This window comes from Heterocephalus glaber, unplaced genomic scaffold (genome assembly GCF_053883595.1).
Source record: "Heterocephalus glaber isolate CG9 unplaced genomic scaffold, H.glaber_assembly_v1.0 deba00001428, whole genome shotgun sequence".
NCBI classification, from domain to species: Eukaryota; Metazoa; Chordata; class Mammalia; order Rodentia; family Bathyergidae; genus Heterocephalus; species Heterocephalus glaber.
In genome coordinates, this window is record NW_028258293.1 from 8777493 (window position 1) to 8798387 (window position 20895).

A 20895-nucleotide genomic window follows, 5' to 3' on the forward strand; every position below is an offset into this window, starting at 1 on the left:
AAAAAAAGAAAAGAAACATTAATAGACTATGAATCTTGGAGATATCTGCTTACAAAGAGGCTCATTTCAACTTGGGAATATTTAATTAACACAACATCTTCAAACTACAAGTCTTTGGTTGGATCTCTATAATTGTTTATACCATTGCTTCTCTTCCTCCATTTCTTACAGTCAAATTTGAAACCTTTTAAAATTCTATGTCTGCACTTTGACATCTTCAAAATGGGCAAAACATGATGGAGTTGTCTGAGTCATTCTTCTTTTTTCATTTATTCAATAGCATCCCAACAATATTAACATGTGCTTTCCATGTGCACAGGGGATGCTTATGTGAAAAGACACCACGTTATCTCTCTTATGTTAGAAAGCTTACCCGATACCCAAGTCTTATAATTTCCACTCTAACCCAGAGCAAAAATGTTCATCACTGTCAGTGAGATTATAAACTAGTCAAAAGTTAAAGTATAAAGCGATGACCTTTTTAAAGTACTGAGTATTGAACTCAGGCTCGTTACAGTGATCTATGTCACCAGTACTTTTTTTAAAAATGCTATTTACTTTGAGGCTCTGTCTCACTAAGTCACTGAGTTCCCCAGGCTGGGCTTGAACCTTCCCAACCTCCTTCTTCAGCCTCCCGGAGCACTAGGACTACTGGTATACTACTGGTACGCACCATCAAGCCCTGGTGAGAAATGGATATCTTAAGGTAATTTAAATAAACTGCAAATATGGTGAGGTAAATAAAAGAGAGACTATCAGAATGGTGGAAATAACTGAGAAGAGCCTCCTGTGAAATACAATTTCACTGTTTCCTTTCCAGCCTTCTTGCCCCATACCCCAGCCCAATCACACCACTGTATGCAGTTCCCAGCACACTTCAGACAATTTCATCACACCCCAATGCTGTTCCTGTTCTCTATCTGTCACTCCCTTTGTTTTAAAAATATTTTTCGTTTTTCATCCTTCAAAGTCTAGCTCAAACCTTCCTAAAGCTGATACAATTACTATTGTTTTGGAACTCTCACCTCGTAACTGGGGCTTCTGCAGAACGGAAGATTCTCTAGGAAAGTTAAAGGGAAAACACGGGTAAGGATATGTTGGCAAAGTGATAGGATAAAGGGGAATGATGTGGTTCTCAAGCTCATTCACAAATTTAACAAGAAATGTTAAGTACTAACTATTCCATTTTTCTATGAATAGCTGCATCATTGAATAAGACAATAAGCATTACCTTGTGAACCCTTAATTATAGCAAGAAGACAAACTAATATATTTATAAATGATATATACCAAACATACCTCTCTATACTTACATAAAAACACACATACACTTGTACACATATATATACATACACACACACACATATATATACACATATTTATATCTCAATGTAAATACAACCTGAAGCACTCCATGTCACAAATTCTTTATCCTCTGATTCAACCAACCATCAATAAGAAATATTTTTTAAAATAACATTTGCTCTGGGCATCCATAGACTTTTTTCTTATTATTCCCTAAACAATCCAAACTATTTAGAGGATTTACATTGTATTAGGCATTACAAGTAATCTAGAGGTGATTTAAAGTGGCTAGGAGCATGTGCATACCTCACATGCAAATACTACACTGTTTTATAAAAATTTAAGCATATAAAGGTTTTGGTTTCTGTAGGATGGCCTGGAACCAAAGGGTGACTGTACACAATTTAAAGTTGTAATGATTGTAAAAGCTCACAAGGCTAATGAGGTTATGTTTGAGGAGGATCCAGATATTCCATCTTCCATTGACTAACAGGAGCAATACACAGTTTAGGGAAAGGACCTCAAATCAAATGGTGATCGTTCTTATTATAAATTAGGCCCATCCAGTTCTACCATGATTAGTTCAAGGATAATCACGTGACTAATTTGTAGTCAGTGAAATGTAAAACAAGTTTGCGCCAAGTGCCTTAGTAAGTTTTTCTCATTTTTAAGAAACAACCATGAGAACACAGTGGTTTTATGATGTCAAGGACACTTTCCCCCAGATTTTCTCTGGACCCATTTTCAACCATGAGGGGAAGCAGTCTTAAGAGGAAGATGATACTAGGAAAGCTAGATTTATAAAAAGAAAGAATCCATGGAGGTTCTAAGTCAATCATCTGCAACTCATTCAGTCCTAGAACTTCCTCTTGTGTTACCTAGCAAGTTTCCTATTGAAGAAGCAAATTTGAACCACATTTTCTTTCACTGTACCTGAAAGCAGATGATGTAAAAGGCAGGATGGTAGAATAAGAGTTCTTTAAAAAGACAGAACATGGACTGAATCTTAAAAGATGAGAAACACCCAACTGGCTCTTCCCAAACCCTCCAGATCTTTGGCCAGTTGGCTGTTTATTCCTTTTTATCTATTTTCCAACCACAGGAGAATTGTTCCTGTACCTCAAGATGCTGGTAGTTATTTCATTTCTCCTAAGTCTTCTTTCCTTCATGATTGAAAATGGATTCAGAGGAAATCTGCGGGGAAAGGATCCTTGACACTTTGAAACTACTGTGTTCTCAATGATGTTCCTTGCAAATGAGAAAACCTTATTAAAACACCTGCAGCAATAGAATGCAGTGAACACAGACTGAAAGATAGATAAGAGACAAAGTAAAGTATTAACCAAGATTTACATGGAATAAAAATACCTCTTCTCTGAAAGGTAGAGCAGGAATGGAATTTCTTGATACTTTGTGCTTTCTGAAGCTGTGAATCTTCATGGTATCCATAGTAACGAGTAACTAAAGTGTTATCCAGCACTTCAGCTTTGTTAGAGCTAAGTCCTGCATCATAAATCTGCATATTCTGAGTTACACAATTCTGGTGAAACACTGCAGAATGGATCTATATCCTTTCAAGTGATATCAGTGTCCACAGGCAAGAATATAGAGAGAAAGCTGTGATTTGAAGAATTTGAAAGATCAATGGAAAGCTAAAAGAGTCTGTATTCAGGCATCTGGGCTTAAAAGAAATTTGGCTTTAAGGTAGTTATTAAATATCCAGAAAGGAAGAAAGAATGAGAGTGTTAAACTGTCACTGCTTATCATCACAGTTTGTTTTACTAATACCTCTACAGCACTGACATATTATAGAGATAATTGCTCCCAGTTATTTATAAAAAATCTGTATTATAGTTGGTATTATTTGTACTCATTACATTTTATGCTTAATATTTTGCTTACATATGTATATGTGTCTTTCTCAATAGATTGTTCCTACAGGAGTGAGAAGTTTGAAAATCATTTCGTATTTACTCAACTCTAATCTCAGTGCCTATTTGATAAATTAATGGGTTCTTGATTGTCATTTTACACTGGTTGACACAGATGCTATGATTTCATTTCTCAGTGATTATATTGTGTTGAATGAATACCAGGTAAGTCATACCAACAGCTTTTGAGAAATTTTTAATAGAAAGGAAAGATTCTCTTTTGATTTATGAATAAATGTAGTTTTTTACCTATCTTAGAAGTTTGAATATTGTCTGAGATTCTGAATCCAAGAATTCTTTCATTTTTTTTCATGAAACAGCCGCTCTAAATTTCATAAATCTGTCTGAAAATGTGCCTCTTTCATAATATTAGTGACACATTAACTTCCTTAAAGAAGAAACTTCAGACTCCCAAAATGTGCTTCCAGTGGTCTTCCTTTGCATTCCAGAGTGACTAAATTTGTAAGATTCAGTCTGTGTGGTTCAAGTTTATTGTGGTAGATACAGAGGGTATGTTTGGGTGATTAATTATAAAAAAACAATTGCTGACATCTAATTCCCTCCACACCTACCAGCTCATGCCAGAAGTTAGTCAATAAAGTGATGTCTTTCATATGTTTTATAAGCATGTTGTTGATATTTTTGAAGCAGTATATACTGTGCCAAGAACATTCACACAAATTATTTTATTTCATCCTCAAAATTTCTCCTCAAATTCCAGTAGTTCTCCCATTCTTCTTCAATTTCATCTCCACGCTGAGCAGTGGAAGTTTAAACCAAAAATGGTGAATCTGAAGGACTTACAGGAATAAAACCTCACTTGTGCTCAGCACACTGCACCACTGAGTCTCTGAAGTCCATGGGACCAAGTGGGATATTGATTTACCATAGTCCTTTCAGCCTCCTACCTCGTGCCTGGCATGAATTATGTCCAGTGAAAGACCAATTGAATTAAAAAGAGATGAACTAACACTTAAAATTTTCAACAGTAAGTCTAGAGGCAAAAGGAAAAAAATGGTTTGTTTACTAGTGAAGTCAAAACTTTACTTTCTCAGACAATTTCTTTTCTTCAGCTTTTCTGCTTCATCAAAATTTTACTGAAAAATTATCAGCAGGATTGCAGGTGGAGCTCAGCTTTAGTGTGTTTACCTAGCATGCACAGGCTCCTGAATTCCATTTCTAAGCAAAACAAAGCAAAAAAGTTGAAATCAAGATATCTGCTGACTCTAATATTTTAGCTTACTTTTTGTTTTACCATGAATAGCTTTTTAAAATCCAAGTGGGATCCAGTACCATGTTTGTCTTGCTTTTAACTGGACATTTTAAATCTGACTCGTTTTCAATTTTGACAAAACATTCTTAGCACTGCTGAGTGGTCTCGGACGAATCGGTACTAGTACTCACAGTTCAATTCTGAGGCTGTCTACCCATCAAATCCAGAGTGAAAATGACTCCGTGTCTGTAAGAATGTCAGTGTCCAGTCTATCAGTATCTGGACAAGAAGCACCTTCAGCTCCTTTTGCCAGGTGCAAATGGGGTGAAAAATGAAAGATTCTGGTTCTACTTTGAATGTTCTCCATTTTCAGAGAAAAATAAGGAAAAAATCTTAAGGTTTTAGTTAGTTCCATAATAGGTATATCTCAGGCTACATGTTTTGTACCCAAATAATGCTTTGCTTTTACAATTTTACTATATCTTTAAAAATTCTTTTTAAATGAAACCTTAGTTTTTAATCACTGGTGGTTTTTTTGATATATAATGAGAAGAGTGAAAACATTTTTACCTGTTATAAGCAAATAAAGATATGAGAGCTGCTACCATTTTGCTGGTTTATCCTGTAGTTGCTGTCACACAAACAGGACGGAATTCACCACACGACATCTGTCACCACGCCATTGGCAACCAGCACAGTCCATGTTTCAGATGAATGATTTGTACTTTGAGATCTTATGTTGATGGAATTGGGGGGATTCCTTCTGAAAACTCAGCTGACATTTCTGGAAAAATTATTTGTGATCTAAGTGATGAAATTGTCCTTTGCTTTGGTTAGGTTTTTCCTCACTTGAAAGATATCCTTTGGTTCCCAACGACAATAAAAACAGTCAACGCTAAAAAAGAAACAAAACAAAATAACAGTCAACACTGCTACACTCCAGGTGGGGGTCTGTCTCTGAAAGCACTCTACTGGCCAGGGGTTTAGCCTAAGAAGAGTTTTCCATATGAACCTCCAGTTAGAGTATATATTTCTTTCAACTTTCTTTAAAATATTATTAAATAAAGCAGCCTAAAGAAGTCTTTGCTGTTGGTTCAGGCTTTATGTCAGGCAAGCTGTAATCTCTGCATCTTCTAAAGCATCTTAGTGCCTCAGAAGACTGTTATTTGGTTGTCTTTCAGTTCCACAAGGTGGACAGTCATATGTCACAAAAGAACACAACCAGATAAAACTAGACAATGAAATTAAGGTTGTACCAACCCTTCCACCATAGAAACATGGCCTTGAAGGTCCAGCGGGAGCCATCTTGCCCAGTTTTTCAATATAATTATAATATCCAAGAAGACGTTTCCAAGACACAGAGTCAATTAGTGGGTGTGCTTTGTGGCTTCCAGGCTTGTGGTTCCTAAGTCTGGTCTCAGGCTTTCTCCCTCCCATTCCTGTTCCCTCCTGCCACAGACTGGCATGTCCCAAGCTCTACTGTGAGCTGACTCCTGCTGCTTCCCTCGAGGAAGGACCGGTGCAAGGCTTCAGGGCTGGAGGAAGAAAGAAGCCAACAGTGGTTTCATATCCATCAGTGATGATGCCATAATACTACATTTTCTGCCCATGAATATGATGAAGACAATCAACACTTAACCTTTACATCACAGATGGAAAAAAACTCAGTCCCCACATGTACTCAGGACACACAAATGAATCAGGCTGGACTCCGAGGAGAACACTCAGCCCATCTAAGGACAAGCTGCAACACGCCTCCAGGCAACCACTAACGTGTGGAAAAGTGGGTGTATGCTGCCCATTGCCCCAGATATTTTACTGAAATAAGACAACCAGAGCTGTTTCTGAAGTTTTCTTATTCCCATGTGAGAGTATGTCAATTTAAAAAAATAATAATTTATGGACCAAACACAACCTACTTTGGAAGAATCTGGCAATCAATGTATTATTCTGACTTTATTTTTTAATTTTAATTTTCATTAGTACATGTTTGCAGTACATAATGAGTTGGGGGAGTTGGTACGTGCACATAACACATCCTAATTCTTTGTTCATCCTTTTCTCCTCTCTTCCCTCTCCTTTTCCTCCATCTGACTTTAGAACAATAATTTACCTAGGGAGAAAAATTATATTTATATATTCACAATAAAGTGGAGGGTTGAAGCAGGGATCTGGGTGGGTTTTCTTCCCTACTTCTCTCCAAGTCTAGACTACTACTTCGTTATTTCGAACAACCATTTCTGTCTTGCTAACCCATCTGAGCAGAGTGGTTTAACTATTACATTTACCTTAATATGTCTGAATCCACACCAAATATGATCATACCCAGTGCATGGGTGTTAAAAGGGCAGCATTTCATAAGGATCAAGAAACTGAGTTGCTAAAACAACAAGCAAATCCTGCTGTAAGTACATGGCATACCTTCGGTTATTATCTATAAATAAACCTTGGTAATGAGGTTTAGGGTTCTTCTCGGTTGCATGTGGATAATAAATTCTCCATGGAACTGACTCCAACCCATTAAAGCCAGCTTGCTCCTGCCACAGTAGCTGTTAATTTGACAAGACACTGTCACATTAAGTAGAACAAACATGTTTTCGCCCAGTCGGCCATCCTGAACCGATATGGCTGTTACTCTAACAACTGGATATTGATTGGAATCAGTCACCCCATCTGACCCTGCACTGGAAGGTGGAACCTGCTCTGGCTGACTGAGGATTTGCTCTCTAGCACACACGAAAAGCATGTTAAGGAGAGTCGCAAATTTTAAACCATTTAGCTTCTTGTCATGTTCATCCTTCAAACACTGTCTGGTTCTCCTTTTCATCAGTGGGACAATAGGCTCTGAATAAATCATTGTTTATTAATTTTATGGATCTGCACATCTCTCTGGAAGGGTTGCTGTTGATAGCATTTACATCTTCCTAAGTGCAAAACATAATAAAGCCCATAAAATGATTTTATAAGAAGTCCAAAACAGACTGAAAAATGTAAAATCCCTTGACTTCTAGAGGGGAGGGCAGAGACCAGCCACTCCTTTTAACCCAAGTAATGCAAAGATATTCACTCAGTTTTCAAATGACAAACTCATTTACCAGCTGTACTCTTTAAAGTCTACAAATAAAACTTACTAGAAACAGAACTGGCAATTAACCCATTAACTTGGAAGTATTTTTAACCTGCTTATTAATAAGTATAGTTGAGATTTAGCATAGTTTATTTTCCATCCAGTAATTGACTTCCCATCAATAAAATTTAACATGTGAAACTGCCAGGCTCTCATTTACCTGTGTTTCTGTTTGGTCTTAAATTAATTTGTGTCTCAATCAGTGCATTAAATGCCATGCTCATCACTGAATTTAAAGAACAAATAGTCAAATCATGCAATGGGGTTACTTGACTATTCTGGAACATTCCTGAGAAGTGGGTATCAAACATGGGCTTAAACACTTCCAGTGATCATGAACTCATTAAACTTATAACCACTCTGGGGAATTCTATTAACAAGTTACTCTTTTTTCTTGGCAAAATACACTGTCATGAAGCTTCTACTCATACATCATAAGTCCTCTGGGCATAAAGTGTAGGTAAATTCCTTTGCTGCATAGAAGTCATTCAAATATTTGAAAATAGTAATAGTATTCTCTTTCCTTCTTTTCCAAGCAACAAGACTCAGTTCTTTCTACTGTTTCTTCTATGCAACAGTCAGAAAACTGTGGGATGAGGGTCAAACCTAGCCTTTCACCAGTTTTTAGAAATAATTCTTTAATAGAATATGTCCACTTATTTATATATTTTCTATAGTTGTTCTCATGCCATAATGGCAGAATTGAGTAGCGGTAATGGAGATTTGTGGCCTGAAAAGCCAAAAATCTGCAGTTATCTGGTCCTTTATATTTAAGAGAACTGTCCTGCACCACAGTGTGTCAAGCTCCCCTTTCCTTCATTCTTTGTGCCTTTCAGTTTTCTACTATCTCCCTAAGAATGTAACCGCCCCCCAAACTTGAGAAGCTTCTGTCGCTTGTTCTGGATGCCTGTTTTATTAATGCAGACAGAAATCCATCATAAAGCACAAAAACATCCTCAGATAAACCACTGAGATTATCCTGGTTTATGCTAGAAAAATATCCTTTTGTGTTGTTGTTTTCTAAGTGTACAAGTATCCTCACTTTAATGTTGTGTTGTTTCTTTAAAGTGTACTTTTGAAGGCTAAGGATGTATGTAGCTCAGCAGTGGAGCACATGTGTACCATGCACAAGGCTCTGGCACCAAACACACAAGGAATAAAAACTAAAAATGAGTTCCCAGTGTTAGGTACCATTGCTCTAGATACTGTATGAAATGCTAAATAAAACAGAGTCCTTTCCCAAGAGAGTTTGCATCTGGATGGATAAAGCAAGTTCATGAAATAAATGAGTTCCTACGTTATTTCACTTTATTTTAAAATCATTTTTCACTAGATTATCAACCCCACAATGCCAGGTACTTTTGATGCTTTGTGCTGCTTTGGCTGCTCAATGCCTAGAATATCTCCTGACTCATACGCATTGCTCAGTAAATACTACTTGGATGAGCAAAAATAATCAGAAGAAAGGGACAAAGTATGATCAGGTATTAAACTAAAGTGCTAAAAAGACTGAACACTAGAAACCCTGGATATAGATAGACCAACATGGTCTGGAGATAGAGCTAGATGTGGGAGTGCAGTTTTCAAAAGCCATCGTCGCAGTACCCTTTTCTGGGTGACCGTCGTGGTCTGACTCCCCTGCCCGTGGCCTTGGTCATATGTGGACTGGGTTTCCCTGGCTTACACTTGATCCTCTGGCTTTGCTCGCAAGCATTTAGCTCTGCACTCACGACTGGACTCAAGCTTACCTTCTAATGCACTCCAATTCTCATGCCACAAGCCACTCCTTGCCTCCTTCACTTACAGATCCTAGGGTCTGGAGCAACTTTTTGGTTGGACATCTCGCCAATACTCCAGCCAGGCCCGACCTATCACCCTAGAGAAGACCCAGGCCTGGGGAGGGGGAAGACACCAAGATAAAACTGTGGCCACACATCGGTCTGATCTGACCTTACCATGTGGTTTCAGTCTCAGCTCTTTTGCTATGTAGATAGAGGATGAGGACAGCACATCATTAATATTTCATTGCGTTATCAGGGATGCATGTCAAGGAAGCTGCTTCATAAGACACGGGGTTATGTAGGTAAATCCCAGACAGCTTCAGCAGCAGCAGCTCCGGAGGTTAAAAGGGATGGTAGCACTGTCAGATCTTAAAAGCAAACTGCAAGTGCTGGGTCTGACCTCCTTTGTCTTTGCGAGTGTGACGCAGCTTCGCATCAAGCCTGGACAACAGTTGCTGCTTTGCGCAGAAGAGGCTGCCGCAGCTCTGCTGAGGGGGCAGGTGGATGGAAAGTAGCTGTGGCACTGCTGAGTTCAAATGGAATTAAGGATTCATGACAGCAGTGCAGGCCAGCAGACAGAGAGCCCCGGATGAATTCCCAATGAGGCACAAGGGAGGCCAGGCTGGGCTTTGAATCCCCAATAAGCAAGGAATTGCTTGGTGGTTATGCTGAACCATAAACATCATCGGCTTGGAAAACCAGGCTCCTTTCGTCATGTCAGGAACGAGAGAGGAAACTGCATGACCAAAAGCGTGTGTTATCCATAAGCATGATGTTTTATGTCAATAAAACAGTGACTCTAAAGCCATTCTTAAAAGAAAGAGCTTTGAAGAAATGAAGTTGTCTTCAGCTATTATTTTAGTTGTTTTTACCATAGCAAAAGTCATGGATAGAATTAGGACAAATTCCTTTTTTCTGGCCAGCTTAGCAGGTAGTAGAATTCAGGGTGCCTTCTCTGGGTCCTCTCTTGGGCTGGCTGTGGGATGGCCAATGTGGGAATATCCACCACCTGCCACAAAAGCCACAGCATGCACCAGGCTTGCCTGCCTTGCCTCTCTCCCCTCTTCCACTCTTGAATTTCATTGTTTCAGCCATGGACAGAGAGCAGAGAAATGGCAATTGCATCTTTGCCAGAATGTTCTTAAACACATTGCAGGGTGCACCCCAAATCCACGGATTCTAACTATTTGTCTGTGCTGTACTCATCCTGACAGCTGTGGCGGGATCTCTCCCTGCAGGCTTGGTATAGACCTTTCTCAACCTAGGCAGGTGTTTGGTGCAATATCTATTCGACTTACTCAATTTTGCAAGGCTGGATGGGTCATTTTCAACCCAAATACTTTATCAAAAGAGAGGAAGTTGAAATTGTACTTACAACAAAATACCACCCTATATTTGTCATATGCCCGCAATAAAGCCACTCACCTTAAATTGAGACTGTACATGTCAGTTCTTTGAACACTACATACGTTCATAAACCTGACACATTACTCTATTCTCACCATCACCACTTTCAAAATAATGTGTCAAACAAAGAGAGCGAACCATGACCTAATTTAAGGGAAATAAATTATGTATGTGGATCCTGGATCAACACAGCAACCCTGGACTTTAATGTTCAGCAAGCTGATTAAACCAAAGTAGGTCTGAGTCTGGACTACGTGACCAGAATTCCATTAAACAAGACTGTGCATTGCCTGGGAAGCACTCACCTACTTTCTCTCCTCTCTTTCCATTTCTGAGTGTTCTCTCTGGAGTTCTTCCCTAATGGGAAGGAGGCCGTGTTCCTGGATACTTTGTGTTCCTATCTTCCAGAACATCTCCTAAAAAGTTCCAGCACCTTGACTGACAGATGCAAATAAAATATTATCTATTTGATTAATCATGGTTGTATCATGGAATATTCATTATTTACTATAAAGAATCTTTGGCCTTCCAGAATTTTCCAGAATTTTTAAATTTTTTTTCTCTCACTATTTTATGGTGATGTAAAGGAAAACCGTGTTATATAAATTTAACACTTCTCTTTTCCTCAGATATATTTTACACCATGAAAACTTCACAACTCCCTTAAAATTATACTGTTGGAACCTTATGTGAAATTTTATTATTTAAATAAAATTCTCAGTGCATTTAAACTTAGGTATACATACATTTCTCCAAAAAGAATTATAACTTGGAGTGTATAGAACAAGATATATTTAAATTTTCACAATCTGTCACAATATACCAGTATATAAGACCTACACGTAGGCCCCCCTTAGAGTCCGTGTGCCCATGTGTGTATATGATGTATATTAATGTAGAAATCTTACTAATTTTTCCTCATACTGAAAGCTCACAAAAATGGCTTAGAATATGCAGATGCAAATAATAGGAAAATCACTTCCCAAGAAAGTCACAAGATACCAAAATAGTGTTAAAAGCCCCAATAATTAACAAGGAAAGAGTAAAAAGAATGTCTCTCCTTCAGCAAAGGGTTTATCGGTTCAAGCCCTGGGAGACGATTTATCATCTCACCTCAGTGCCTCCTTCCTATTCTCTCTCTGCTCCACCCCCTCACTAACCTAGTTGTGTAAACCTGTTTGGGTGAATACACACATTTCCATACAATCTTACTTTGCCCACACACCTCTCCCCATCTCCCCCTTCCTTCTCCACCTGTGAAGAACTTGTTATTCTCCAAGACATAACTGTAATGCCACCTCTCCTATAATGCTCTCCTGTAGCACATCTTGAACTCTGTATCCTCCTCATCTGACTCCTATGTCAGCCACTCAGACGATTAGTACCTCTCAACTCCAAGTATACTCACCGGCATGGGGATGCAGTGAATGAATGAATGATCCAACCAACACTGAACCAACCTGAAAACTGTCTTTAGCCTCCATGACTGCTCTTCTTCAAAATCATATTCTGCATTTTAAATTATTCTCATCCTAACTTTTCAATGAGCTCTGCTATTCATTGATGGTTCAAGAGTCCTTGTCAAGCCCTACACTTCTCCTATCATTATAGTCTTCCCATGAACAGGTCCTCCACAATTCTGTTTTAGAACTTTTTAATATGATCTAACACTAAAGACTGCAACAAACTAAGAGTTAGGAGATTGAATTTGGACTTTAATATGGCTTTGAACTTTTTGCTGATTTAATTGCAGTGCCTAAAATGTGCCATTTCTTTCTAAGTCTCTGAATTAGTCAGTTTTTCATCATTGAAGCTCAATACAGTGGACCCTTGACTTATGAACTCAATTCGTTCACCAGGGCAGGCTATAACTCAAGCTGGTCAGTTGAAAGCTCAGGGTTCTCTACACACCCTTCAAACTCCCTCTCCTGTATACAGTGTCCTTAGATATTGGCCCAGGATTTCTCAATTAACCCCACACAGGAAAAGATGTTGTCATGTTCCTTCCAGAACTCTTTAAGGGTTACATCTGTATCTGAGACCATCTGGAGGCACAAGCGGCCGGCCAGTTGTAACTCAAGAGTCCACTGCACTTGTAGGTGAAGGAAGAGAGGTTGTCTGGCTCATGGCTTCAGAGGTTTCAGCTCATAGTCTTCTGGCTCTAAGGCAGAAGCACCATAGTTGAAGAGGGTGGTGGTACACAACTGTTCGCTACCCCTAAAGTCACGTCCACAGTGACCCAGCTCCTCCAACTGGCTCCACACCAAAGCAGCACTTTCAGCTGTGAGCAAAGATGAGTAGAGCACCCCATGGCCCAGTCCTCTCTCCAGCAGTCTTGCAATCCAGGAAGGCTGACAAGATTAACCCACATGCTCTCTCATTACTATACAGTTATGTCCCCTTTGAATTCAGAAAACCCTGGGCAAGGATGTTTTTAAGAGTAATGTACTCTATTGGAATAACTGCAGCTCAATAAAGACTTAACTTCTTCATTTATTTATTCAACAGTTATTCATTAATTTCCTACCTCATGCCAACCATTCTTCTAAGATTTGGGAGTAGAGCAATAAGCAAAACCTAAAGGCTACCTGTGTAGCTCACTGTCAGGTAGGAGTAGAGGAAACAAGATGAACCTCTATACACATGTTAAGTAGGTGCACATTTACATATCTATCAATATTTGCTTATCTCCACACCTACCTGTAAAGTCAGGTGTGTCAAGAGCTGTGGAAACAGAAGTGGATTAGGATGGAAAAAGTTGTGGCTGGAGTGAAGACAGAAAGACAGATTTGTCAGCGTAGTCCCTGATGGAGCCACAACCTCTGTTAAAAAGTGCCAGTTTATGAAAGAAAAAGAACAAGATGGAAAGAGACAGACAGACAGATAGACAGACAGGCAGACAGAGGAGTGTCCCAGGGACTGGGAAAGCAAGTGCCAGGGCCTTTAGCAGCAGTATAACAGGCTTGCTTAAATAAGGGAGAGAGTTTAAAAGGTTGCAACAAAATTATGAAATAAGACTTAAAGTGAGAAATCAGGCACAAGGGATTGGGTTACAGGAGATGGATCATAACAGCCTTGTAAGCCACTGTGAGCACTTGGCTTTACATGATTAAAAAAAAACCTGTCCTAGCAATGGAAGGAAGAAGTGACAAGTTCTACTTCGACATTTTTCAGTGACTGTGGAAGCTGCTAGCTTGTGAGCAGACCAGAGAGTGTCAGTGAAAGAGGTAGATCATTAGAAGTCTACCCTAATTATCCAAATTAGAGCTACAGATGTTTGGACTTAGGAAGAAACAGGGGTGATGGGGAGGGGCTGTTGGATTCCATTTATAGTGTAAAGACAAAGCTGAGAAAATTTTCCCATTGGTTATGTATGCAGGGTGTGAGACAGAAGGGGTTAAAGTATGGCTTGGGGCAAGGTAAGTTTGTGATGTCTCCTAAATATCCAAGTGCCTTGTCAAGCAGATTGCAAGTTAGGGTCTTGGAATTCAGATCAAGTACAGGTTAGAGACACCACATAGTTTTGGAATCACTAGGCAAAGAATGTGTTAAACGTAGGAGGATGGATGAGATCTCTGAGGGAGTTAGTGTCGATAAAGAGCAGAGAAGCAGTGCTACAAATACTGAGCCCAAAGACACTGGGAATGAGGAAACAGTAGCCAAAGACATTGAGAAGGAGTGACAGGTGAGGTGACAAGACAGTCAGGAGCTGACACATCCCAGAAGTTAAGTGAGAAGTGTTGTAAAAAAGAGTAGATGGTGGATGGCTGAGTGCAGGTGGGAAGCAAGATGTGACAGTGCCGGAGTCAGCCGCAGTTCTGATGACCTACCAGGCTTGTTTCCTAACTTCTGTTTCCTCCTTCTAGGCCAGGGCAAACAGGGACGTCACATTTTCACCATGATCTGTGCAAATGTGTGTGCCCTAGCACGGTGCTGTGAAAAGCCCAAGCCAGACAGAAATGGCCAGCAGAGCCTCTCTGTGAAGTGTCTTAAATCAGTGCTGGGTAGATGACAGGACTTCAGTCACCTGGGTCTGTTTCAATTCTCCTAAGCACTTCTCACACATACAGAGCCACACCCGCTTGTCACTGGTGGACCCAAATAGAAAGAATGGCATTTACCCTGCTATTCAGAAAAGTAAACAGGCTTTCTGTGGAAAATAGCACTTGTTGATGCTGTTATGTTAGTATTCTTAACTGCAAATTATAAGTTATAGCAAATTATAAGTTTATCAAATCCATATGACATCCCAGAGGTTGGCCTTTATATACCCCTGATTTCTAGATGAAGGTCTGAGAGGCCCAAAGGGTTATCTAAGGTAACACAGCAAATAACAGGCAGATTCTGTTTCCAAAACCAAAATTCTTCCCCTAGGGTTCTTGGCCAAGACATAAGAACGGAAATGTTCAGCTCTCCCAAATGCCCCGTTCTTCAGATAATATACGTAATTTCAACTCTGTTACCAATTGTTCCTTTTTGTGATTCCCAGTAGGGTTTGATTGTCTGGAACCAGCCCCAGAATGTTCTTGGCATCTGAAATACAGGTGATACTGTACGTGACTTTGCCTTATTCTTGCTGAAACTATTAGCCATGCTTAAATCAAGGTATCTCATGGTCAGCCTGGACATTGGATGGCCAGGTGCCATTTGAGTGGTCCCCTTCCATTCTTTCAGGTATATAAGACTGACCCAGGTAAGCTTATTAGCTAACATTTGTGGAATCATATCATTGTGTGATTGAGAACCTCTGAGTTCACTTTTTTGGTCACATTCCAAAAATTAGATACTAGACCTGTGGTGAATGGGCAGTACTTGGAACTTTACTATCAAGTATCAATATGGTAAAAACAAACATGATCTTATTTGTTTAAGTGAACAGTAGGTCAGATGGCTGATTTTTGGAAAGATCACAAATTAGAACTATCAAGCCATTCGTTAGAGAAGGAAAGGCATCACTCAAATTCCTTCATAGACAGAAGGAGCTTTGTGTGTGTGAGCTTCCCCATCGCTGAGACAAAATGTTTGACATATACAGGGTAAAAGAGGAAATAGATTATTTGAATCATGGTTCCAGAGGTTTCAGTCTTTGGATAGTGGGTACCAAGACAGAAACAACATGGCAGAAGGGCCTAGCAGAGGGGAGCTGCTCGATGCATGGCAGCCATAAAATAGACAGCCAGGAAAGGACCAGAAAAGAGATGTCCCCTCCAAAGGTACACCAGGAGCAGCCCATTTCCTCCACTGGGCCCCACCTTCTGAGCTCATCAGTGGATTAGTGCCCTGATGAGTAGATTGCCCCATGACCCAATCACCATCAGAAATCCCCACTTGTACACACATGAAATTTTGGAGGATATTTTTCATTTCAGCCATAGCATACAAAAAATGTCTATGTTACTAAAAACCAACTGGTATAAAGCCTCTTCATCCATCCTTCCTCAAAAAGGTATATGTACAAGGCTATCCATTTATGTCCTTGATCTTTCAAAAAGAAATTCTTGGAAGATGTTATTTCATAGACATTACAGTGAAATTACACGAAACTTTTTGTTTAATGGATCCCAGGTGACTTTGGGACAATTTTCACTATTCATCATGTCTCCAATCCCCATGACAACCCTGGTTAGTTCAGGTAAATCTCTGCAGTGTTGAGGAAGAGGAAAAACTGACTCATTCTCAGCAAGCAGATGTGCTCTAGAATTGGATTTTCTCATCCATTGTCAGTGGCTGTGTTTAGTCATCCACAACCTCATGTGACCTTTCCTATTTCTTATCCGGACCTCTACACACCTTTGGCGGGAGTCTTACTAGGATCAGTGTCCAGCTGTGATTTAATATCGAGGTATGTGTGAGTGAGCATGCGTGCTTACAAGGCACATATGTAAAACCACTGGTCTCAAGCAGAATGAGGAGAACAAGCACAAGTTCCCCACTTTGGTAACTGAAGAATACTAAAAACGCTGCCTTGTAGTGGTTTTGCCACCTGCTGCACAAGCGCAAGGGCCCAAGTTCCATCCCCAGTACCAAAAAAAAAAAAAAAAAATGCTGCCTTGTGCAATTGTAACCTGAACTTGGATACTGTACTTCCATTCTTAGAGGCAGAGGGAACACTCTGCATTCTCATTTCTATGCTATCCTAGGGAGTCATTTACCCTCTAAACTTCAGTGCTGTCATCTGATCGAGGGAAATAAATGGAAATATGACATCTGAGATGTACTTACATGTAGCAAGTGCACTCACACTGACCCATTATTCTGCACATCAGTGAAGCTGACCAGCCATATTTTCAGTCACTCTTGAAAATTGTAATCCTGCTCTAGAAAAATAAATTCGTCAAGCTGTTCTTTATAAAGTGAGACCATTTAATTCTGGTTGGCTTCAAATTTAGAAACCACCTCAAAACCAGGTCAAAGCACTGGCACAAAACGGTTTGCCCAGCTTTGGCCAGCTAAGGACTCCAAAAAAGAATGTGCTCGTGTACCTCCAAACAACTTCCACGGCTGCTGATAGTGCATGAACAGCAGATATCTTTAGTGATAACTAAATTGCTTCTCATTTCCTGCTGCATAACAAGGCCCAAACCTAAAGCAACGAATAGGTACTATCCTACAGTTTTTGACGATCAGATGTCAGAAGCAGCTAGCTTAGTAGTTCAGCTATGGTCTCTCATGAGGTTGCAGTCTAGGTGGCAGCTACTTTATTCATCTGAACTCTGAAGGATCAGCTTATAAGCTCATTCGCATGTTTGCTGGGGGGATCATTCAGTTGTTCTTGGATTTTACTGAGGGCCTTAGTTCCTCACCACATGCTCCTATCTACGGAGCATTAAGTGTCCCCGTGAAGGTGGTTGGCTTCCTCCAGAGCGAACGACCCAAGAAAGCAGCCAAGACACAATGCCCAGTATTGAAAGGGACGTGTCATTACCTCCTCTCCTGTCAGAGTGGAGGGACTTGAACCTTCCCCCAGGAGTATCAAAGAATTTGTGGACACGTTCGACACCCACCACACTATACTCTAGGAAATATTGTAAGGGTGTGATATAAATTATTTTTTACTTAGTGTACATCATAGGTTAGGTCAACGAGGTTAGTAAATCTCATATTCCTCATTTTATAGATGAGATAATTGAGGCTTAGAAACTTTAAGAAACTCACACAAGGATGTAGTAGTGCTGGGATCCCAAAACGATCATTGGAATCTAGAGACAAAACATTGTTAATTATCAAAAAACAAAAGATAATTTCTTCAGTCAAAATCTTAATATTTCTCATTGAAATTGATAATGTAAACCTAGACTTTTTGGTAATAAATGTTGGATTAACTAGAATATTTTTGACAAATTATAATGATTAAGAATGTATTGCTTATGGATTAGGGTCAATTAGGACAGGCAAATCTAGTTCCACAATAGGCTGCTATATGGGTTACAGTTTGTTTTCAAACAACACCAATCCCAGAAGAATATTTTTTCCAAAAAAATGAGAAATAGTGAAGAAACCTGGCCTTCTGTTCATCTACGGAAGTTAAATGTTCTAAGAGATTCCAACGGAGTCTGGTGTGAATTTATCTTAGTATAATTTTCACCCCTTCTATTTTTATGCTCTCAGATTTATTCCCAATTAACTTAAAAATGTGAAGGGAGAAGAATCCTGTTGAGAAATAACTTACACTGTCATTTAGGAGCTGTTTTTCTGCCTGCAGTGGCTGGAATTTAATTTAGTAGGGGATAAAATTGCAGCATTGGACAAAATCAAAGCAGGAGGGGTGAGAGTCAAGGATCCCAACCAAGGCTTCAGTAATAGGCAAGAAAAATGTCAGAAAGGCATTAATAAGAGAGATGGAGGGGGAAATAAGAAGGAGGGAGAAAGGAAAAGCAGGTAAAATGGGATGGTTAGGGGGAAGAGGGAAGGAGAATAGGTCCCCAAGAGGGCCACAAGCTGAGGGAAGCCAGGGCCTGCCAGAAGCTAGGAAAGATTTTTAGAACTGAAGGGAGATTCCAGAGGCACAGTGTGGAACCCTTTCTCTTCCAAGCATCCCTTAGTGTTTTAGATAGTAGAGTTTTTAGACTGTTTGTTGATAAGGGAGATACTACTTTCGTTCAAAAATAATTAGCTAGAGTCCCAGTTGTTTATCAGAAAGCTAAAGATAATGTATTGTTCATCAGATTATTGTAATGAAGAGTAAATGAAATAAAGCAAGCAAAATATTAGCACCACATCACTGTTAGATATTATTATTATTATTATCATTATGTATATAGCAGCCTCTTGTCACTCATTATTTCAACATATGCTCCAAAGTTAGAGATGAATGTATAGTTTAATGAGGTACAATTGATACACAAATAACAACTGAGATCTTTAAGCATGCTCAACAAATGTCATCGAAGTAATCACCCTGGAATCTGAACAAATACAAAGCAAGCCAAGGAATGACCGAGGGACACCAAAATAGCACATTTAACAGACAAACGATGAGCTGAGACAACTAATGTTCAAATCAGAAAATTAGGCAGATGTACCCACCCAGGGGCAGCCACCCTGCTGGAGAAGATCAGAAAAATTCCTTCAAAATAGGTGGGAGTGATTAGGTGACAGATGTCCAAGCCCTGTTCACTCTCCCAGATGTGCCTGTCAGGTAGCCATTCCTCCTCCTCTAGATTAGACTGGGGAAATGGGTAGACTGAGGGGAGGAGATACACTAAATGTGCTCTTTGCACATTGAAGGAAACTTCTAGATTCCAAAGAAGTATTTCCATACTGCAATAGTGCAATGGTTTCATCAAGAAATCCTGACTGTTCTCACCCTAAACCAGGCCCCAATTCATTATGAAATTGGTCTTGGGAACAGAGACACCAAAGCATGATTTAAAATTCTCTAGATTTTAGATGGTTCATACTCTATAGCAAATAGTTTGTTTTAGTGAGGTGCTTTTTATTTTTTGCAAAGTATCCTTTATTAGGGTAATTTGAAATCACATTATAAGCAAATAACACCTAAAGCACTTAACCAAGGAACTCATTATATTAACAGTTATCATACACAGGGAAAAGCCTAGACTTATAGCCTCAAAATTTGGTTTTTCATCCCAATTCACCCACTTTTTAATGAAATATTCTTGACTTGTAATTTAAACTGTAAATCTCAGTTATCATATTCTTCAAATGCAGGAATAGGTTGCCTCAGATGCAGAGTGGGCCACTCATGGATACTTGTAGAACCACTTTGAAGTTGGTATGTCTGTAGGTGTGGCATTTTAAAGGGCTTCAAATGCATTTTAATTGAATTGAAAAAATAAAAACATCCATATCTTGGAAACATAAACAAAGAAAGCTTCAATGTTTTAATGACCTGTGACAGCAAAGCACAAAGAGAAAAAGAAAAAAGGAGATACCTTTCTCTTCCACTCAGAAATCCATTAATTTTTCATGATGCGTTCAGCCTTGGAGATACTGCACATAGCGGAGAGCTTCTCATTATGTAATCTAAGGGCAAGATATTTGGGAATCAATAAGTTGCCAAACAATTGGATATTTCATGCAGATCCAAAGCCACTATATTTATTCTTTTTTTTTCAAGTCAGGCTGAATCTACCACAAGTATCTTCCTGTAAATGCTTCTCTTTCAAAAATGAAACAAAAGATGTGCTGCTGCTAAGAGCTTCAAGGCCCAGAATAACTACATGCTCCTTATTATAATTCCTTTCTTCAAAATAGGCATTTTGTGTCCCCGAAGGACAAGCCTTATGTTCACTCAGCTCTAGGAATTGATTAATGTCTCAAGATGTGATGTATATTTAAGTCTGAATCGTGGCCTATTAGCAATTCACGAACCATGACTGCTCACCGGGCTGTGCTCCACTCCATTTTGCATTACAAAATGTTTATAAATCTGTCTCTATTCCCAGAATGTTATATAAACACGTCAACAAATCACATGTGTATTAAGGGAAGGGAAGTAGAAGGTTATGAATTTATCATAGCCTCTGGCTGTTCTGTGACAAATTAAATATCACCCTGGCCACCAAAGTCCTCACTAGGCAGCTGGGTAGAATGAACTGTGGATAGATTGGACTTTTCTTATGGGAGACAAGCTCACCTAGTATAATCTGCATCCTGTACTAGAAGGGA

At 39.4% G+C, this 20895-nt stretch overlaps 1 long non-coding RNA gene across 1 annotated transcript; it reads right to left on the reverse strand.

Moving 5' to 3' along the window:
• Window positions 1-5051: 5051 nt before the first annotated feature.
• On the reverse strand, window positions 5052-6011 carry LOC110350530 (uncharacterized). The gene is made up of 2 exons (XR_002397145.2): window positions 5710-6011; window positions 5052-5344 (listed from the first exon to the last, which is right to left on the reverse strand). It is a non-coding gene; the product is annotated as an uncharacterized LOC110350530 (long non-coding RNA).
• Between the last annotated feature and the right edge of the window lie 14884 nt (window positions 6012-20895).